The sequence below is a fragment of the Callorhinus ursinus genome, unplaced genomic scaffold, assembly GCF_003265705.2.
Source record: "Callorhinus ursinus isolate GAN/ISIS: 27379988/994484 unplaced genomic scaffold, GSC_fseal_2.0 scaffold17, whole genome shotgun sequence".
Taxonomy (NCBI): domain Eukaryota; kingdom Metazoa; phylum Chordata; class Mammalia; order Carnivora; family Otariidae; genus Callorhinus; species Callorhinus ursinus.
This window is the reverse complement of record NW_027397079.1, coordinates 3,612,645-3,630,796: the sequence shown is the minus strand read 5'-3', so window position 1 is coordinate 3,630,796 and position 18,152 is coordinate 3,612,645. Positions and strand designations below refer to the sequence as shown.

The following is an 18,152-nucleotide window of genomic DNA, read 5'->3' as shown; positions in this document are numbered from 1 at the left end:
TGCAAGAGTGACACTAAATTTCAGTGCACTGAAAAATCTAGAATTTATATATTTTTCTCAAAATGAGCTTTTTTCCCTCAACATTTCGCTTTGTATATAATAATTATAGATGGTTGCTAGTATTTATTAGGCACATGTAATGTAGGAAAGTTTTACACATATTAGAAAGTGTAGATTTTATTACCCTGAGCAGTAATTACTACCCCCTTTTATGTTAAGGAACCAAGGTCCCAAGTGCACTTAGCAGATTCAAAGTCTCATGGATGCCAAGCACATCTACACACTACATTATCTCTTTTTTATAAGAATCACTGGATGATTAAACTTTCTACTGGCATTTATAAAAAAGAATTTTAAGACTTTTCATATTTAAAATCAGTGCTTTATATTCTATTATATTCATTTCAAAATAAAAGAGACAATATTTGTAATTTTGGATAAATATGTACTATTGTGTTCATTCACTTTCATGAAACACATATTTATTCTGGCCAATTTATGGCCATCACTATTATGTACTTTAATTGTATCTGAATATAAAGTAGTGAAATACTTCAAAATAGTTAAATAGACTCAGTGTTCAATGGTCTGAACCCACTGAACATCTTTATAAAAAAAAAGAAGCAGAATGAATGAGCAAGAAAAAGTAAGAAGTCTTTAAATTCAGATAAGCAAACAAATGGGTGGATAAGGAAGAAGAGGGATCAGAAAAAGGTGGGGAAGTGCTCCAAACTGCTCCCTCAGCACCTTGACCGTGGAGGACAGTTATGGACACTAAGCCCACACTATCTTTTCCTCTCCTAAGACACTTCAGGGGAGCAAAGATCAAGTGTTTTTACAGGTAGCACTTTGCCATGACTCAAGGTCCCAAAGTCTTCAAGACAGCTGCTTGTTTCCAAAGGCCATCAGCCATTCATTGAAGAAACAGGGCCCAGGGATTCACCAGCCCTGGCCTGGGGCTCTCGAAGCCAACTGTAAACAGTGCCCCATACTGCCTCAACTCTTGGGAGGGACTCCTCAGAGACCAGTTAATTTAAACTGGAAGAAAAATAGCATTTGCACTGAGAATGTCTGCAAGAAAATAAAAACTGAGAGAGTTATTTTTCTTATAGATATCTCAATAATGATTCTGCATTTCTGCTTTCATAACTTATTTTGAAGGTTGGTGTTAATAGCCTTAAATTAGAAATAGAGAAGATTTCCTTTTCGGTGTGGCTTCCCTATTCATCATACACTGAAATGATAGACATCGATGGTCTTATCCCCCAATTTATGAACAGGTGACAGAAAACTTTTTTCACCTATTACACAAAAGGGAACCGTATGTTTTATTGTCCAAACTGGAGTTTTTTTTTTTGAAGAGTGTGTGTGTGTGTGTGTGTGTGTGTGTGTGTGTGTGTGTGTGTGTTGGTGGGGTAGCTGGTGCAAATGCTAAACTAGACATAACAACAGGTCTAAACTGGAATCGTTCCTGGATACACCACGATGTAAGGTCCCGTACACTGCACACCGCACCACATGTGCGTTTAAGAAGAGAAGCATGATTACCGCACATTTGTAGTCATACCTTTAAATTTCTGTAGGGTCCTGTATTTATTGGAAGTGGATTGGATATTTTGTTAGATTCCGTAATGTGCTTCAACGTAACTCTGCATTCCCACCCGCTTTTCACTGTACCCATCCTCGTGGCCTCATGTGTTTGAATGAACTTCTGTGTGGATATGGAAAAGGCACTTCTTCAGGAATTTCTGGCTAGCCCACCACAGAGAAGGAAAGAAGCCAGAAGCTGATCCTGTGATTTATGTAGTCTCACTTCCCTATTTTGCAAAAAGTGCAAACAAGCTTAGAGGCTTTGAGGCTCTTCCTTGAGGTCAGACTGCACCAGTGAAAGATGAATCTTTGGACAGAAACTTCCTAGCAAGTATTCCAGACTGCTGCCATTATCCATGAAGCCAAGAGCTCGGATGGATGAACAGAAACGAGCCCAAGCTTAGTATCAAATGATACTTTCATCATGTGTAGGACAGTTTTAAGGAATGTCTACAGTCGAAAAAACAATTAGACTGCTGAGTCATTAAATTCAACATAGTGGGTGAAGTGAGCCCTAGGGCAACTTTATTTTGTAGTCACTCTTTTGGGGAAAAACAAAAACCAAAAACAGTGGCTTCACTTTTCCAACTCAGGATCCAGTTTTATCAGTCAACTTAAGTGTCCCCAAAACAAGGGAAACAAATTAGTGATTCCCAAACTCTGCTGTTTTATTTTTTATAATGAAACCAGAAAATTGATGTATAGTCAATATATCTCTTACTTTTACTTCAAGAAGTAGACTAAAATTATTTTGATCCTTCTTTTTTTTCTTCTTTGAGATATCAGCGACATATAACATCGTGTAAGTTTAAGGTTTGCAGCATGATTACTTGATACATGTATATATCGTGAAATAATTACTATAATTAGGTTAGTTAATGCCTTCATTGCCTCACATAATTACCTTTTTTGGTGGGAGGGAGGGTGGTAAGAACATTTACTATCTACTTTCTTAGCAACTTTCAAGAATATAATATAGTGCTATTAACTCTCCATGCTATACATTAGGTTCCCAGAACTCATTCATCTTATAATTGCAAGTTCATACCTTCTGACCAATTTTTCTGGAGCCGTTTCCATTTTCCACCCCTAGGCCCTGGCAATCACCATTCTACTCTTTATTCTATGAGTTCTGCTCTTTTAGATTCCAAGTAAGTGAGATCATACAATATTTTTCTTTCTCTGTCTGACTTGTTTCACTTACCGTAATGCCCTCAAGGTCCACCATATTGTTGCAAATGGTAAAATTTCCTTCTTTCTCATGGTTGAGAATTATTCCATTTTAAATATAAACCACATCTTCTTTATCTATATATCAATTAATGGACACCAGATTGTTTCCATGTCTTGGTTATTGTGACTAATGTTGCAATGAACGTGGGAGCGCAGATATCTCTTTAGATCTATATTTCTTTTCCTTTGGATATATACCCAGAACGGGATTGTCTAATCATATGGTTGTATTCCTATTTTTTGAGGAACCCCCATACTCTTTTCTGTAGCAGCTGTACCAATTTACATTCCCACCATATGTTGATTCTTCTAAGTGGAGCTTGTCTGAATCTAGAAATGTTGGTTCCAAAATGAACTTGCTTGCTGCACTTTATTCCAAAGATAGCTTAAGGGTAAAATTTGGCCAAGTTCTTCTCCACAGTGCTACAAATTCAAATAGATAATTTAGAATGGCATAAAATATGTAGAAATGGTGAATATAATAAATGCTTTGATGGAAATTCTAGAGCCAGTTTGGAATATGATCTGTGGCATTCAGAATGAGGGTGAGTCTGCCGAGCTGCAGTATTGTTATGACTATTTTAACTTCTGTATCATTATCCCAAACTGGGTTACAAAGAGAACAAAATACATGGGTAAGAGAGTGCAGTATGATTTGGATGGCATGTAAAGAAGATAGAATATATGCACGTCATTGGCAAGCAAAGAGAAACTCTAAAATCTGCATTTAAATAGGAATGTTAAGTATCAAAGAATCATTCAGATGAAAAAATATTTAAAGTTGTGAACTTTCCATATTTAGAATAAACCATCATTAAATTAAAATTTCAAAAACTTTATCCTTTTGGTGTTAATCTGTTAATTCAAATGTGTCCTCATGAGTTTAGGTCATGCTTTTCCTTCACATTAAACAAAAACTTAACGTGATTCCAATTTTTCTAAAAGTTAGTATTCTGATACACATTTCAAATAAATAATAACAGTAAATAAAAACAAACAAACTATTAGTTTAAAATTTATGATTATCCTTTATGTCCTGAAAATTCTGGCAAATTATGGTTTTGCTGGGAGAACATTGAATCTGAAGTCTGAAGAGCCAGGTTTGAATCTAAATCACTAGTTGTAGGGACGCTGGTAAATCACTGAACCTCTTTGTCTCAACTCCCTCTTGCGGAAAAGGGATGACAACCTCACAAAATAACTACAGGAATTAAATTAAAACATATAATGTTTTGTAAATGTTTTCAGTAGAAAAAAGACCAGGCACCAAAAATGATACTCAAAAAAGTGCTTTACAGGTATTTCACTTTTTTTTTTTCCTCAACCTAAAATAGTCCTTTCCTGCAGTGCTAGAATGCCCCAGTGTGGGAAAATGCTGATGCGCATAAGGGCTGTGCCCCGACAGCAGGGCTTAGGCTTCTGAATTCCCCTCAGGCAGAGAGCTTCACACCATTATGTGTAATTGCTTTAGCAAAGAAGTGGTGATGGCATGACGCCCTGAATAAACAGCTCACTGGTCATGCTGTGGAAGACTTGGGGGGAGACAAAATGAAAGAGCTCAGTCTGTGCTGATCCTTTCTCACCAGGGTCCACGGGCTCGTCCTGGGGGGCACCGAGATTACATATGCACGAAATGCTTTCAAGAGAAGTACACACCCTGTGGAGATTTCTATTTGGTGTAGTGATCCAACTTTCCATTCCCCTCTTCTTTGGTCCCATAGAGTTGTTGGGGTGACGCTTATTTGATGATGGAAGAAAAAGATGGGATGGGTAAGGCAAGGTTGTTCTGAGTTCTAAAATTCAGCAGAAATGCTGAGTTTTGCATGATCCACTAGTTTACAAAATATGCATGTATGATCTGAATAGAGTTTAGGTTTCAGTTTTACAAAGATCAGTGCTTTTTTATTAGGACGGATTTCCACAACAACATAGGTGAATTTTCCCCAGCCTGGCCCCAAGAGCCTTAGGTGATAGAATTCCTTTTGGGTAAACAGCTGGAGTTCTGCTTGGAAGAGTGGTTGTTAAGCAGAGGTGGCCAAACCGTCTCAAGCTTGCTTCAGTCCCAGGTCTCCCCAAAGCCTCCATGGTACTTCCTGAGAATGGTCACCATGGGGACACTGGGGCATTGCCTGAGGTCCCTCCTCTGGGGTCCTTGCTGGTGCTCCAAGGGGTGCACTGACAAACCCCACCCACCCGCCCCGCAGCTCATAGGAACAGTGAGCGCTGTTACTTGTTTTGCCTTAGCCTTGGACTGGGTCTGTGCATATGTGTGGGTGGGTGTGGTAGGTAAATAATTACGTATCTATTCAAGAATTACTCTTAAATAGCCCTGATGATTACTAAATCTCTTCGGTTACATGAATAATTAGCTTAAAAGATAACTTTTCTGGGAGAGAAATATTAGATGCACACCATTAATCTTACACTTTTAAAGGGTAATTTTCCTTTGTTTATTTTATAGTTTTTATATACCCATTTTGGTTATCTCATGGTTGATAAAAATGTGCAGTCAGCTTTAATACGCTATACGCAAGTATAGGTTCCTAGCCTCACAATCCAACCTGAGCCAACCTCTCAGGAAGCATATTCCCCACCTAGTGTGTGATGTGAGTTATTTGGGAGCGTGTATGTCTCATTAGTATGTATTTAAGATATATGGGCTTCTGAGATACAAAAGGTTTTCAAAAGACAATTGATGAAACTGGATGAAATATAAATTGAAATAACTCTTACAGGGCTATCATTGGCATACTGTACTGAGTGCCCAGGATGCAGTAAGCATGGCGGGTGGAATACAGATTTTTATCTATTCTGACAACAATCCGCCACACAGAGCTAAGGCTGAGCACATTTCAGGAATGAACACTTGGGTTAGCTAACGTGCCCTAGGGTAACACAGCCATATGTGCTCAGGGCCATGGATCAAAGCCCCCGCCTCTGACTGCACAGTCACTGTTTATTTCTATATATAATGCAGTGTGGATAAAGGAGGAAAAGATTATAAAATCCAGCAGAAGGAAATAAATGAGTTATTTCAGCTATAGCTAAAGCCCAAGAGAAAATGAAATGTGTCACTGTGAGTGTCTGAAAACAAGCATTCAAAATCATCCAGACAAACTTTATTTTAGAACTCAAACCTAATTTACTTCCTGGTTTCTTAAGATATTTCAGAATATATAAATATATTAAGAGATACAGGTGTTAATCAAATGAATATTCCTTATGTCTCTATTTGGCATCAGTGATAAAATGCTGAAGCCAAAGGGGTAGATGATTACTCTGTCTGTTCGACAGGAAGGTTGGCAGACAGTGGGGCTGAGGCCGTAATGCCCAGGACTTTTCTTCCAATGACAGGTCACTGAGAGAGACAAGAGTCTTGCCTGATGGAAGCAAGCAAGATTGTGCATAATGTGAACACAGCACTGTTGCAGACAGAGTGGCTGCTATAAGAAAATACCATAAACTGGGTGGTGTAAACAACAGACACACATTTGTCACAATTCTAGAGGCTGGGATGTCCCTCATCAAGGTGCTGCCAGATGCGGTTTCCGGTGAGGGCTCTCTTCCTGGCCTGCAAATGACAGTCTTCTCCCTGTCTCCTCAGACAGAGAGGAGAGAGGGCTCTGGCCCGTCCCTCTTCTTGTAAGGACACTAATCCCAACTGAGACCCTACCCCCATGACCTCACCTAACCCTGTTTACCTCCCAAGGGCCTCACCGCCAAATACCATCATGTCGGAGGTTAAGGCTTTGACATACGAAGTTGTGGAGACACAAACATTCGGTCCATAGCACCACCTGCTCTCAGCTTTGTGGTCTTTCCACCCAAAGTCTTCATGTGTTCATGAACAGAGAAGCCAAAGAAAATAGCACCCCACACCCCACATTTATTGAGTACCTGCTGTGGGGTTACATGCAAGAGTCATGGGTGTGCTGGACTCTAACAGGATGAAGACGTGTATAACAGCAGCATTTCCCTGAGGAGGAAGGGCACAAGGTCGAGGGTGTGTGGTAGGTGCTATAATGACCAGAGGCAGTGGTCTGTCCTTCTGCACCTGGCCTAAGGTGGGGACGAGAAAGGCCCTATTGCAGAAGACGTGGAGAGACCAACACTGGAATAACCACTGAGCGGACAGTGAGGAGAGGCACTGGTGTCCCTTTCACAAGGGGTTTCATGGCCGAAGGGATTTCCCAAGTAATAGAAACATAGGCAGGTGTTCCAGCATCATCTGAATCTCTGCATTCCTGGGCATTAAGAACCTCCCATGTAGACTGATCTGAACCCTTTGGTTTCTGGCCTATTTCTGTTTCCTGCCTGCACAACCTTAAGAGCAAATGCACTGCAGGCATTCACAATCTTTGAGGATGTAAAAAATATTTCCCTGTTGGTTTGTCCTAAAACCATCCTTTTGAACTCTACTTGTCTGAGAAGTGTTCTGGGAACTTCACTGTACCCTTATTTTGGAATCAGTTCCACCTCTTTGGAAACCTTACTTAATTTCTGTTTTATTTTTTAAAAATTTTATTTATTTATTTGAGAGAAAGAGAGAGAGCAGGGGGAGGGGCAGAGGGAGAAGCAGACTCCCCACTGAGCAGGAAGCCTGACTCGGGACTTGATCCCAAGACCCTGAAATCAGGACCAGAGCTAAAATCAGATGCTTAACCATTGGAGCCACCCAGGCACCCCCTTACTTACCTTTTAATTTCAGAAGACTTAGCACTATGATGAACAGCAAGGGCTATTGAACCGGCAAGACTGGGACTCCTACCCCTCCTCCCCTCCTAGCTGTGTGCCCAGAACTGATGAATCTTCTCAACTCAGTTTCCTTATCTGTGAAATGGGGATAATACTATTGAACATCTGGAATTTCTATAGTACTTAATGAGACACTCTTTTGAGAATGCTTAGCATAGTGCCTAATGCATAGTAAGCATTTAATTAGTAAGAGTATTACATTAGCTAACGAATCATGTACACTGCCTGTTAGATTTAAGACTAATTATTATTTTTGCTCTCTTTATAATAATGGTAACAACCATGGCAGCCTTTTATATTTAAAAATCTCTGATCTCTAGGAGACCTGCTTGGAAAATGATGGCTTCTACTGAGCTGGTATTAATCTGTTCACCTACTGCGTAATATAGGATATTTTACACCCTATTCAAGGAATGACATTCACATCCACATTTAGAGAATGTGGCATATCTGCTGAATTATCAGTTTGCAATAAATTAACATGGATTACATACAACTAACAGAATGAAGATGACCATAATGCAATCTGCTTTTGACATTATTGAGGGCACCTCCAGATCTTATACTGTGTCCAAATTTTCATTATGAATGTCAGGCAATGTGACAAATGGCAGATTGTAGCATTCCTGATGGTGGCATGAGCCACACTAGTGGCTAGTGCACATGTTTGTGCCTTTATTCTCAGGAGAATAGCTCCAATTTCTTTGTAGACTAAACTCCAATGCTCCTATCATGCAGCAAGCTGGCTGGTTGGGTGTAAGTTAAAAATAACTCACACCATAAATGCTTTATGTATAAGTTGCCAGTGCCCCCTAGGTCGAGGGAGCTCAGTTATTCAAGTTAAAATTAACTTCTGAATCAAGTATGTGCATACTGAGAGGGCAGGCTCTCAGTGAAATATTGAAGATGCGAATGCTTCCCCTGTAAAATGTTTATGAGCATTGCAATTGGGTCGGTTGTTAAACAAGTTCCTCCTGGTCATGAGGCAGGAGCCAAGTTGTGCCTAGAGACTAAGGAGAGATGAGGCTATTTCTTCAAATGCTTTCATCCTATATTCTTGCTAAGTAATTGTCTTATACTAAGTGATGAAACTGTCTCTCTTGTTCGGCACCTGTCTTGTTTTCAATGCACCCGTTATGCTGGGTTGTAGAGGATACAGACTTGGAAGGGGCACGTGGAGAAAGACATCCAATGGAAATGCATGAAGGAGTATTTATTCTGGTTCAGACACATGACATGTGTAACAGAATGATTATCTTCTCTCTATCTGAGCCTTTCCAGACAAGCGCCAATATCCTGTTAGTCTAATAGCACAAGAATTTCCTTAATCTCTTCCTTCTCTATACTAATTAATTGGTTCATTTACTATTAACTCTATAAACACTTACTGAAAGTCTGCAATATATTATTCTGTGAAAATTCCCTCTCTAGAGGGAAAGAGAAATAAACATTAAGTAAATAAGTAAAGTAAAACACGATATGTGTTGTAATAGATTTACAAGGAGGTAGAAAAATAAAGAAGGGGAAAAAAATCATTGACTCTCTTTGGGGTGGCGTGGTTGGAGAAAGCTCTATAAAAATGAAACCCACGGGTTTGGTCCTGGAAAGTGGAGTGGGAGGCTTCTGTAAGTCTCTTGTAGTCAGTGGTGTGCTGGTAAATGTTTAACCATGAGTTATGAGAGGGGCAGAGCCTGATGTAGACCATCCCCCAGTCTGCCTGGTCTGAATATGTCATGTTGGGCAGTTTCTAGTTGTCAGTATGACATCCCTGGACGGCAATGCGGCCCACCTCCCTTAGGTAGTATCTCCACCAGATGAACACTGTGGAAGTAGCCTCAAGGGTGCGGATCAAAGCCAAATACAATAAAATGATTGGGAATATATGAGATCTGAGGAGTTATTACATCTGTTTTAAAGTAATGGATTTAATTTTAAGTTTATGTAATTTAACCAATAAGGGCCATGTTTAATAATCAATCGTCTCGCAAATTTTCTCAACGTAAACTTTAACACTCGCCTCTCACATACTGGTATAAACATACCGTTGAATTTTTTTTATATGCTTTCTGAGATGTGGTAACCAGAATATAAGGGCATATTCTAAATGTCGACACATGTTACAACATGTAAAATGGATAAGATAATTATTGGTCAGTCATTTGGGGCAAGAGGTGTCAGAAAGACCTTAAGATTCTCTGTCAATTCCTTAAATTATGGTTTAGAGCCCTTTGATTTAATGTTTAGATTTTTTTAAATATTATAAACTTTATGAAAATATTATAGATATGTCAGACTCTTTTCTGTTAACTTCTACAAAGTTGTAACTGCAAGATCCCTTTCCTTAGATTTCATCTAGATAAAAAGATTTTTAAAAAGAAAAAAAGTAGACACTTGCAAAATCTCTAAAACTGCATCATCCCTTTTGGAATAATATACTTTGAAAGGAATGACAGATGTTTGCTTTCCTTTATTTCCTTTAGGTTTTGTTTAGCCTCTTGTATTTTTGTTTTTGAATTATTTTAGTTTCATTATCATGGTCAACACAATGAAACTAAAACTATACCGTCATAAACACTCTGGTAGGATTAACACCATGAGAAAAAGATAGAAATAAACCATTTTTATACACATTGAAAACTTTGTTCTGTATACATAAAATAAAAATTTATCATTTTAAAAACACTGCAGAAAAAAAAAAAGTTGGGATGCTTTATAAATGACCATGACTGGAATAAAGCATCCCTGTACAAACTGACTACGTGTCATGGCACCCCATCTAAAATGGTAAGCTATGTCTTCTGAGCTGTAGGAGATTGCTCATAAAATATAATCCAGAATTTTTAGACATTGTATGTATGATGAGATTTGAAAAAGATTTAACAAACACGGGCTTCCCTCCGCTTGCTCTTACTCTGTTGAAACTGTTTAAAATCCAGTCCTTTGGCTGAAGTGACTCCCTGTCCTGGCCCCATCTTCTAAAGTGAATGCAAAAGAAAATAAGGATAATAACGATGACGATGATGGTTCTTACTGTCATCTTCACATTAACCTGAATTCATGTAGCAGCAAGTTGTTGTCCCTGACAAGTGAGAGTTTGCTAGGAGATGAGGAGAAACTCAGTGAGATTGTGCACAAAGCAGCCGGGGGTAGGGTAGCACGACCGGCTTCCCCGCCTCCAGCACTTCCCGGGGCCTGGCCTGATTGAAACACATTTCTTGTAATTGAAGCACCTGATGCGATTTGGGGAAAATATGTGAGCGCATCAATTTTTGCTTCAAAATGAAAACAAAAAATAAATCAGAATCTTACTATGCTTTGGAGAAAAATACTAGCTATAAACAAAGGATCATAAAACTAGAATTTTAAAGGAATTTAAACTATTCAGTCTGATGAAATCAAAATCCTAAGAGGGTTTTGAAAGCTGATTACTACTGCCAGTTATGATGCCTAAAACCTCCATAAAATATCTAAATATATCGTACCTGAGATTTTACAAAGAACTTTCCTGCCTACAAATCTTGGTACCACAGAGAGTTTACCATGTAGGTAGGGAGGGCAGTATTTACTTCCTTTTCACCTAAAGTCAACTGGAACTCGGGGATTTCAAGCAAGTTTATTCCTATGGACATTCATTTATTGTGTCAACAAATATTCATTGAGTACCTTCTACCTTTTTGTTGTAGTTCTGAAATCTGTGGATATATCACTGATCTTACACAGCTTATATTCTAATGGGCTGAGTGCCGATGAACAAATATGCCAAGTAATGAAGAAGAATATAGGGATCAGAGGCTAGAAGAGGGTGGTGGATATTTTTGTACATTATGATGGTCAAGGAAGGCCCCTCTGCTCAACCAGATTTTGCGGAGTCTGGTAACAGAGAGGGCCTGAGCCCAGAAGAGACAAGCACTCCAGGCGGATGGCCGGCACATGACGAGTCTCGTCCAGAGATAGCCAGGAGGTCAGTGAGGCCAGAGCAACATGAGGAGGGAAGGAATGGCTGGAGGATGGAGGGAGGGTTTAGGGAGTCAGGTAGCAGGTGACACGAGGCCACTGGCCATGGATTTTATTCTATGTGGAGTAGTAAGTCACTGAGGTATATTCATTGGGGGAACCAGTCTCAACTTGCTTAGGTTTTAGAAACATCACAGACAGTGCTGCTGGGAGAGTAGACTGCTCCAGAAAAACTGGAGAAACAGGGAGACCAGGTGGATGGCTACTGTAGAGTTGTAGATGAGAGACAAGGGTGGGTGCACAGGTGGGGATGACCGAGGTGAATCAAGCAGCTTCCATGTCATGGGGCAAGTCCTTGACTTCAAGCCCAGGGCTGTCCTTCAGGGCACAACAATAACCAAGCAAGAGGACCTCCCATTTTCCATGATTTGGGGTAGCTATTTAACATACCAACATATTTATTCCCTCCAATGTCAGGAGAGGAGGAGGAAAGTCATACTTGATCATCACCCAAATGCCTTGTATTGCCAATGGTCTAATGCCAGTGTCATGAATTGGTCAGAGTGGCACCAGGAAGCCCTGTGATTGATTAAGTGAGTATCTGATATGTGCAGTATCCTTACCCTCCTCTTTATACCCAATTCCTCGTGCAGTGCCTCACTCAGAACAGGTGATTACTTAATAGCCATTGAATGAATAAATCATACAACAAATGGGTGAGTTAATGAACAAGTGATATTTCTACCAGATCTTGATTTTCTTATCACTGAATATTGTCATTCAAGTTGCCTTCCCCTCTGCCTCCTGAAAACTCAAATTTCCTCTGCTCAAGATTCATGAACTTGGGACTGTCACTGTCAATATTTAGTTGGGGAAAAACTATTGCTTGAATAAATGAGTGTATGGAAGTACAAATAAGTGTTTTACCAGAATGCACTTGGCAACCCTCTGCCTTGCCAAGTCCAAGAAGAGAATGCTGTGGTCAGCCAAGCCCTCCCAACTGAGAAATGCTCTGGAAAGTGGGGCCAGGAGAGAAATCACTTGTTATCCAAAGAGGCAAAGTGATAGCAAAGTGAGAGAGAAAAAAAACACAGGAGACAAAGTTTTACCTCAAATTGTGTAATATGATATCTTAAACCTTAGGATTTTTTTTAACTTATGTTTCCAACTCTTCAATTTTTACTCATTCACTCATATCTACTTCTCTAACCATTCTGACTTTGAGGAATAATTACCAATTTTTCTATACTAAATGGCTTCCACAAACATATGTACGGTGGGGTCAGTCCTTAATCTTTGAAGAAAGATTAGGGTCAACTCCAAAGGTATGAATTCAGTTGAATGAAACATTTTCAGTGAAAGTCCATGCTAGTCTGTTTAGTTATTGTTCCATGCCATGTTCCACCTGCAAGTATCATGCAGGCATGTATCATGCCTCTTCAAGAGGTATGATAGAGAGAATGTACAATTCAGTTTACCATTGTGATTAATGTTGATAGCCATCAGAGAAGTGTGAAAGTGTGACTATGATACCTGCAGGTCTGCAATGTGCCCTGGGATTTCTGTTTCCATGACTGCCAAGGCTATTTGCTCCCTACAGAACACTCTTCAGAACTCCTCCTTTCTTTTATATGGACAGCTACTGATCCTCAAAAGCTCAGTTCAGAGATCACCTTGTCCTGAAAGCTTTCTCTTACCCCCAACCTGATTTAAGGGTCTTGGTCTCCAGAGCAACCCAAACAAAGACAGGGCTTTCTGTCCACTCCTCTCATCCTCCCTGATCTCATCCCTAACATCCCCCCACCCCTCACTGGGCTTTAGCCACACTAGTCACCCTGTGACATCCTACACAAGATGGCACTCAGAACCCTTCACCATCTTCTTATCCCTACTTTATTTTGCTTATAGTACACATCACCTGACATATCATGGGATGTATTAATATACATCAATATGAGAACTAATATATATGTATATTCTATCTCCATCTCTAATCTGCACATTGGTCTTTCTCCTCACCAGAATGTGAGTGCACAGAAAAGCCCCTTCCTGGCCACCACACAACAAACTGCTTTTTCCCAATGTCTTCAGAATTGCCTAGCTCATACCAATCACTTGATGATTATTTCAAGAATGAAGACATGAAATGATCTGTGCACTTTCAGGACTGTGTAATATTTATCTCTTTGCTATAATGTGAGCTCTTACAATTAGACTATTCACTCTTATTTCCATATATTTTACACCTAGGAAAGCACTTGTAATGTACTAGGAATTCAAAAATTACTTATTATTATCATTATTATTTATTTTTTTAAATAGGCCCCACACCCAACGTGGGGTTCAAACTCACAACCCTGAGATCAAGAGTTTCATGCTCTACTGACTGAGCCAGCCAGGTGCCCCAAGAATTGCTTGTTGAATGAATACATGTACTGGGCACTCTGGTCATATATATGTTAATAGCAACAATTAATCATGATTTTATCTTTATCAAATTATATTATGAATTAAAACAGTGACATTAAAGTCACACATTTTAAAGCTTTGTAATCAACTTTTAAAATTCTATTGAATATGTACTTTATTTTTTATTAAAATATATTTGACATAAACATGAACCTCTTCCCAAATTTTGGTGTCATCCTTGTGCGGAGACCATTTTAATCTTCTCTGACCATTCCAGTTTCAAGACCATACTACCAAGCACTGACATGAACCTCCAAATAGCAGATATGTGTGTATATATATATATATAATCATTTAAGTTATGTTTGAAGCATAAGCTTCATGTCACTTCTTATGAGCTCCAGAAAGATGGAGGGTAGGGTGACACTAAAGAAGCATAAGGCATAGGAATGGGAACTCTTTCCAGCATGGATCAAAGACAAAAACAAATCATCAGGAAACTAACACTGAATTCAGCAACAAATGAGAAACTGAATCTGTGTCTCTAATCTTCAAAACATTTCTAGGGTTGCACTGAGGAACAGTTTGGGTCTCAAGCTGCTTCCTTTCATGATTACTTGACTATATTTTAGCCTTTACTTTAATTCATTTTAGGTAAGATCTTGATTCTGCATGCCTTGAGACATGTCACTCTAGGTTTATCCCAGTTAAATGGAATTTTCCAATATTTTACCCAGGAGTTATTTAGAACCCCACTGAGTCAACTACTTGATTAGAATTAAGTTGATAACAAAGAATCAAAATCCTGACTATTTTTCTGACAAATTATACTTTATTTGGTCAAAATAATACCTAAGTTAAAGATACATAAAACCTAATATTGTAGCAGTAATTTTAACTGTATTGGTTAATATTCAGGAGGTAAAATTCCTAATCAAATAGAAAATTCATGTTATAAGGATTTTTAATTCCTGAGATTGTATACATTCCTTGGGTGTCATTTAAAAATCAGTCAGGTGGGATGGACACTGAAAAACAAACTGAGGGTTCTAGAGGGGAGGGGGGTGGGGGGATGGGTTAGCCTGGTGACGGGTATTAAAGAGGGCACGTTCTGCGTGGAGCACTGGGTGTTATGCACAAACAATGAGTCATGGAACATGGGGCACTTGGGTGGCTCAGTTGGTTAAGCAACTGCCTTCGGCTCAGGTCATGATCCTGGAGTCCCGGGATCGAGTCCCGCATCGGGCTCCCTGCTCAGCAGGGAGTCTGTTTCTCCCTCTGACCCCCTTCCTTCTCTTGTGCTCTCTATCTCTCATTCTCTCTCTCTCAAATAAATAAACAAAATCTTTAAAAAAAATGAATCATGGAACACTACATCAAAAACTAATGATGTAATGTATGGTGATTAACATAATAATAAAAATTAAAGGGAAAAAATAAAATAAATAAATAAATTTATGTGACAGAAAAAAAAATCAGTCAGGTGGGTGGCTGTGTGTGTGTGTGTGTGTGTGTGTGTGTGTGTGTGAGTGTTTGTATACAAATACCTCAAATATGGGCGCCTGGGTGGCTCAGTCATTAAGCGTCTGCCTTGGGCTCAGGTCATGATCCCATCGGGCTCCCTGCTCAGCGGAGAGTCTGCTTCTCCCTCTCCCACTCCCCCTGCTTGTGTTCCTTCTCTCGCTGTTTCTCTCTGTCAAATAATATTTAAATTTAGCATTTACTTTAATTCATTTTAGGTAAGATCTTGGTTCTGCATGCCTTGAGACATGTCACTCTATGTTTATCCCAGTTAAGTGGAATACATCCCAGTTAAGTGGACCTAATATTAAAAAAAAAAATACCTTAAATACCTTTAAAGATATATATTGAATTCCTCGATGCACAGGTAGGCAAAATAAAGCCCTGATGAAATATAATATCTTCATGGATTTTTTTTCCATGTCATTGAAATTCAGTGTGAAGAGTATTTGGTGTGTTGCCTTAATGATAAACTCTTAACTACTTTAATCCTGATCATCTTGATAATGGATGGTTCTAAGAGTGTTTGACTGTGTTCCTTGTTTTAACTGTTAATCTGGACGTCTTAATTAGGGATCTGTATTCAACACCATGATGAGATAAAAGGCCAGCCATTTATAGCATCTAGGTATAACGGAAAGGAAAGAAAATGTTCCTGATTTTTGTGGTGTCACTGAAATCGTGTGGTGACAGGTAAAATAAGGCAAGGCAGGTGAAAATCCAGATTTCTTATCCTACTTGCTTTTCCCTCATGGGGAAAAACATTTGCTATTGACCCACCATCAATATGGCATCCCCATGAGATATTTTATAGATCCTATGCATGTTAATACTGGGTCATTGGCGCTTCCTTACCAATTGCCATTTTATCTAAAATAACATGGTTTGGGAATGGACTTGATTCAGATGATTAAAATGGAGCTGGAGCAGAAAACCCTTCATTGTATAATGACAAACATTGTAATTCTGAGATAAAAACTCTGGTTCACCTGACTTGTCTGACTGTTGGATATTTATACGCAGCTTCAGTGAAGTTTGAACAAAGCTTTTGTCTCAATGACTATCACATATATGTCTGAATCTCATCCTTTTCTTGCATCTTATCCACATGTCTTTTAACTTCTTACAGAAAACTTTCACTTAAATATCTCTTTGTAAAATCAAACTTGTCATGCCCCAGCCTTACCTCTTCTCTATACCATTAGGACCCTCACCTCATACAGGTGTTTTCTCTTCTCCAAATTTCCTTGTCTGCCAACAGAGTCAGTAGTCTCTCACTCCCATCGAGAAAACCCTCTTTAATCTTCTTTTAACAAACCATCCCTTTCTCTGTGTTGGTCATTCCTTCCTCTCTATGCTGAGGATAAAAGTGTATCAGCTGATCCTCCTGCCTCCTGTCTTCCTTCTCTTCTAAGGATGCTGTTAGTCTGTGTTGGTCATTCCTTCCTCTCTGTGCTGAGGATAAAAGTGTATCAGCCGATCCTCCTGCCTCCTGTCTTCCTTCTCTTCTAAGGATGCTGTTAGTCCTATCCCTCATCACCCACCTCTCTTTGGTCTCTAATCTTGCTCATATGGTTTTTTTTTTCCTTTATTTTCCACACTTTTTCCTCTATCACTGTTTCCGACAAATAAAGTAGCTTCTTGATGCTCATGTGTTTAAGTTAAAGAGAGAGAGACATAGAGAGAGTATTTCAATAGTTCAGACAATTTTAAAATTTAGAGCGGCAGGCTGTTTTACCGCACAAGCATATGCCCCGGCAAGCAGGAGAAGGAAAACACAAATCTTCCATTCTCTTGGTGAGTGGTAGTGGATCAGGCTGTATTTCCTAAACTCACTGTTAATCCCAGGCTGATTCAGACTGTATACGATTTTGTTTTTACTCCATGAAGTATCTTTAGAGCCTCACTCTCTCATTCTACAAATGTCCTGCTAAGCATGGTGATACCTTGTCTAAACACAGCTACAAAATAGCTCTTTTCCAGTATTTTCAACCACATGGGATAAAAATTCTTCTGCTTGTTTCTGTGAAGGTTAGCTTCATGGTTCCTCTCTCCTGCAGCCCCGGACACCGCACCCCCATCTGCTCTGTTCTCCCAGGCCCCGTGCGTGTGCTCTCTTCTCCCTCTACAGCTGCAGACCCTACAAGGCTCAGGATCCTTCTAAAAGGTTGCTTACTTTGGGAAGCCTGTCACCTCCCCTCCCAGTCTTTGTTTCCTCTTCTCCAGCTGTGCTGGTCGGCACAAACACAGATATGCCCAGTTGCTAACTATGTGGACTTTGATCACACCCCTCTGCTCCACACGCACCGGTCTTGTCTGCACTGCCTCGGGGAGCTTCTCTACGTCAGACATAGCCTTACATACAAAAATGTCTGCCTTTAACTCTTACAAAGGAGTTCAAGCCTGGACCCCATCAGCATGAACTAAGAAAAGGCCACCTGAGCCACCACCACAATTTGCAGATGCATCCTGACTGGTATGTTTGCTGGGAGGATCTAAGAACCACAGTGAGAATGGTCCTCAGCCACGTGTCACCTGCTCTGTACCAGGCACTGTGATGACCGGCCATAGCTTTAGTCATGTCAATAATCTCATGAGATGAATGTTATTACCTTTGCCATGTTACACTTGGGGTACAGAACAACACAGAGGTAAAGGAACGTGTACAAGATCACCCACGCAGGGGAGCA

At 39.6% G+C, this 18,152-nt stretch overlaps 1 protein-coding gene and 1 non-coding gene across 2 annotated transcripts in view; one reads left to right on the top strand and one right to left on the bottom strand.

The window, feature by feature from the left end:
- Nucleotides 1-18,152, top strand: part of CSMD1 (CUB and Sushi multiple domains 1) — a 2,052,675-nt gene that overhangs the window by 1,374,583 nt on the left and 659,940 nt on the right. The window lies entirely within an intron of this gene.
- On the bottom strand, nt 14,143-14,247 carry LOC112834876 (U6 spliceosomal RNA). Its single transcript, XR_003211053.1, has one exon. It is a non-coding gene; the product is annotated as a U6 spliceosomal RNA (small nuclear RNA).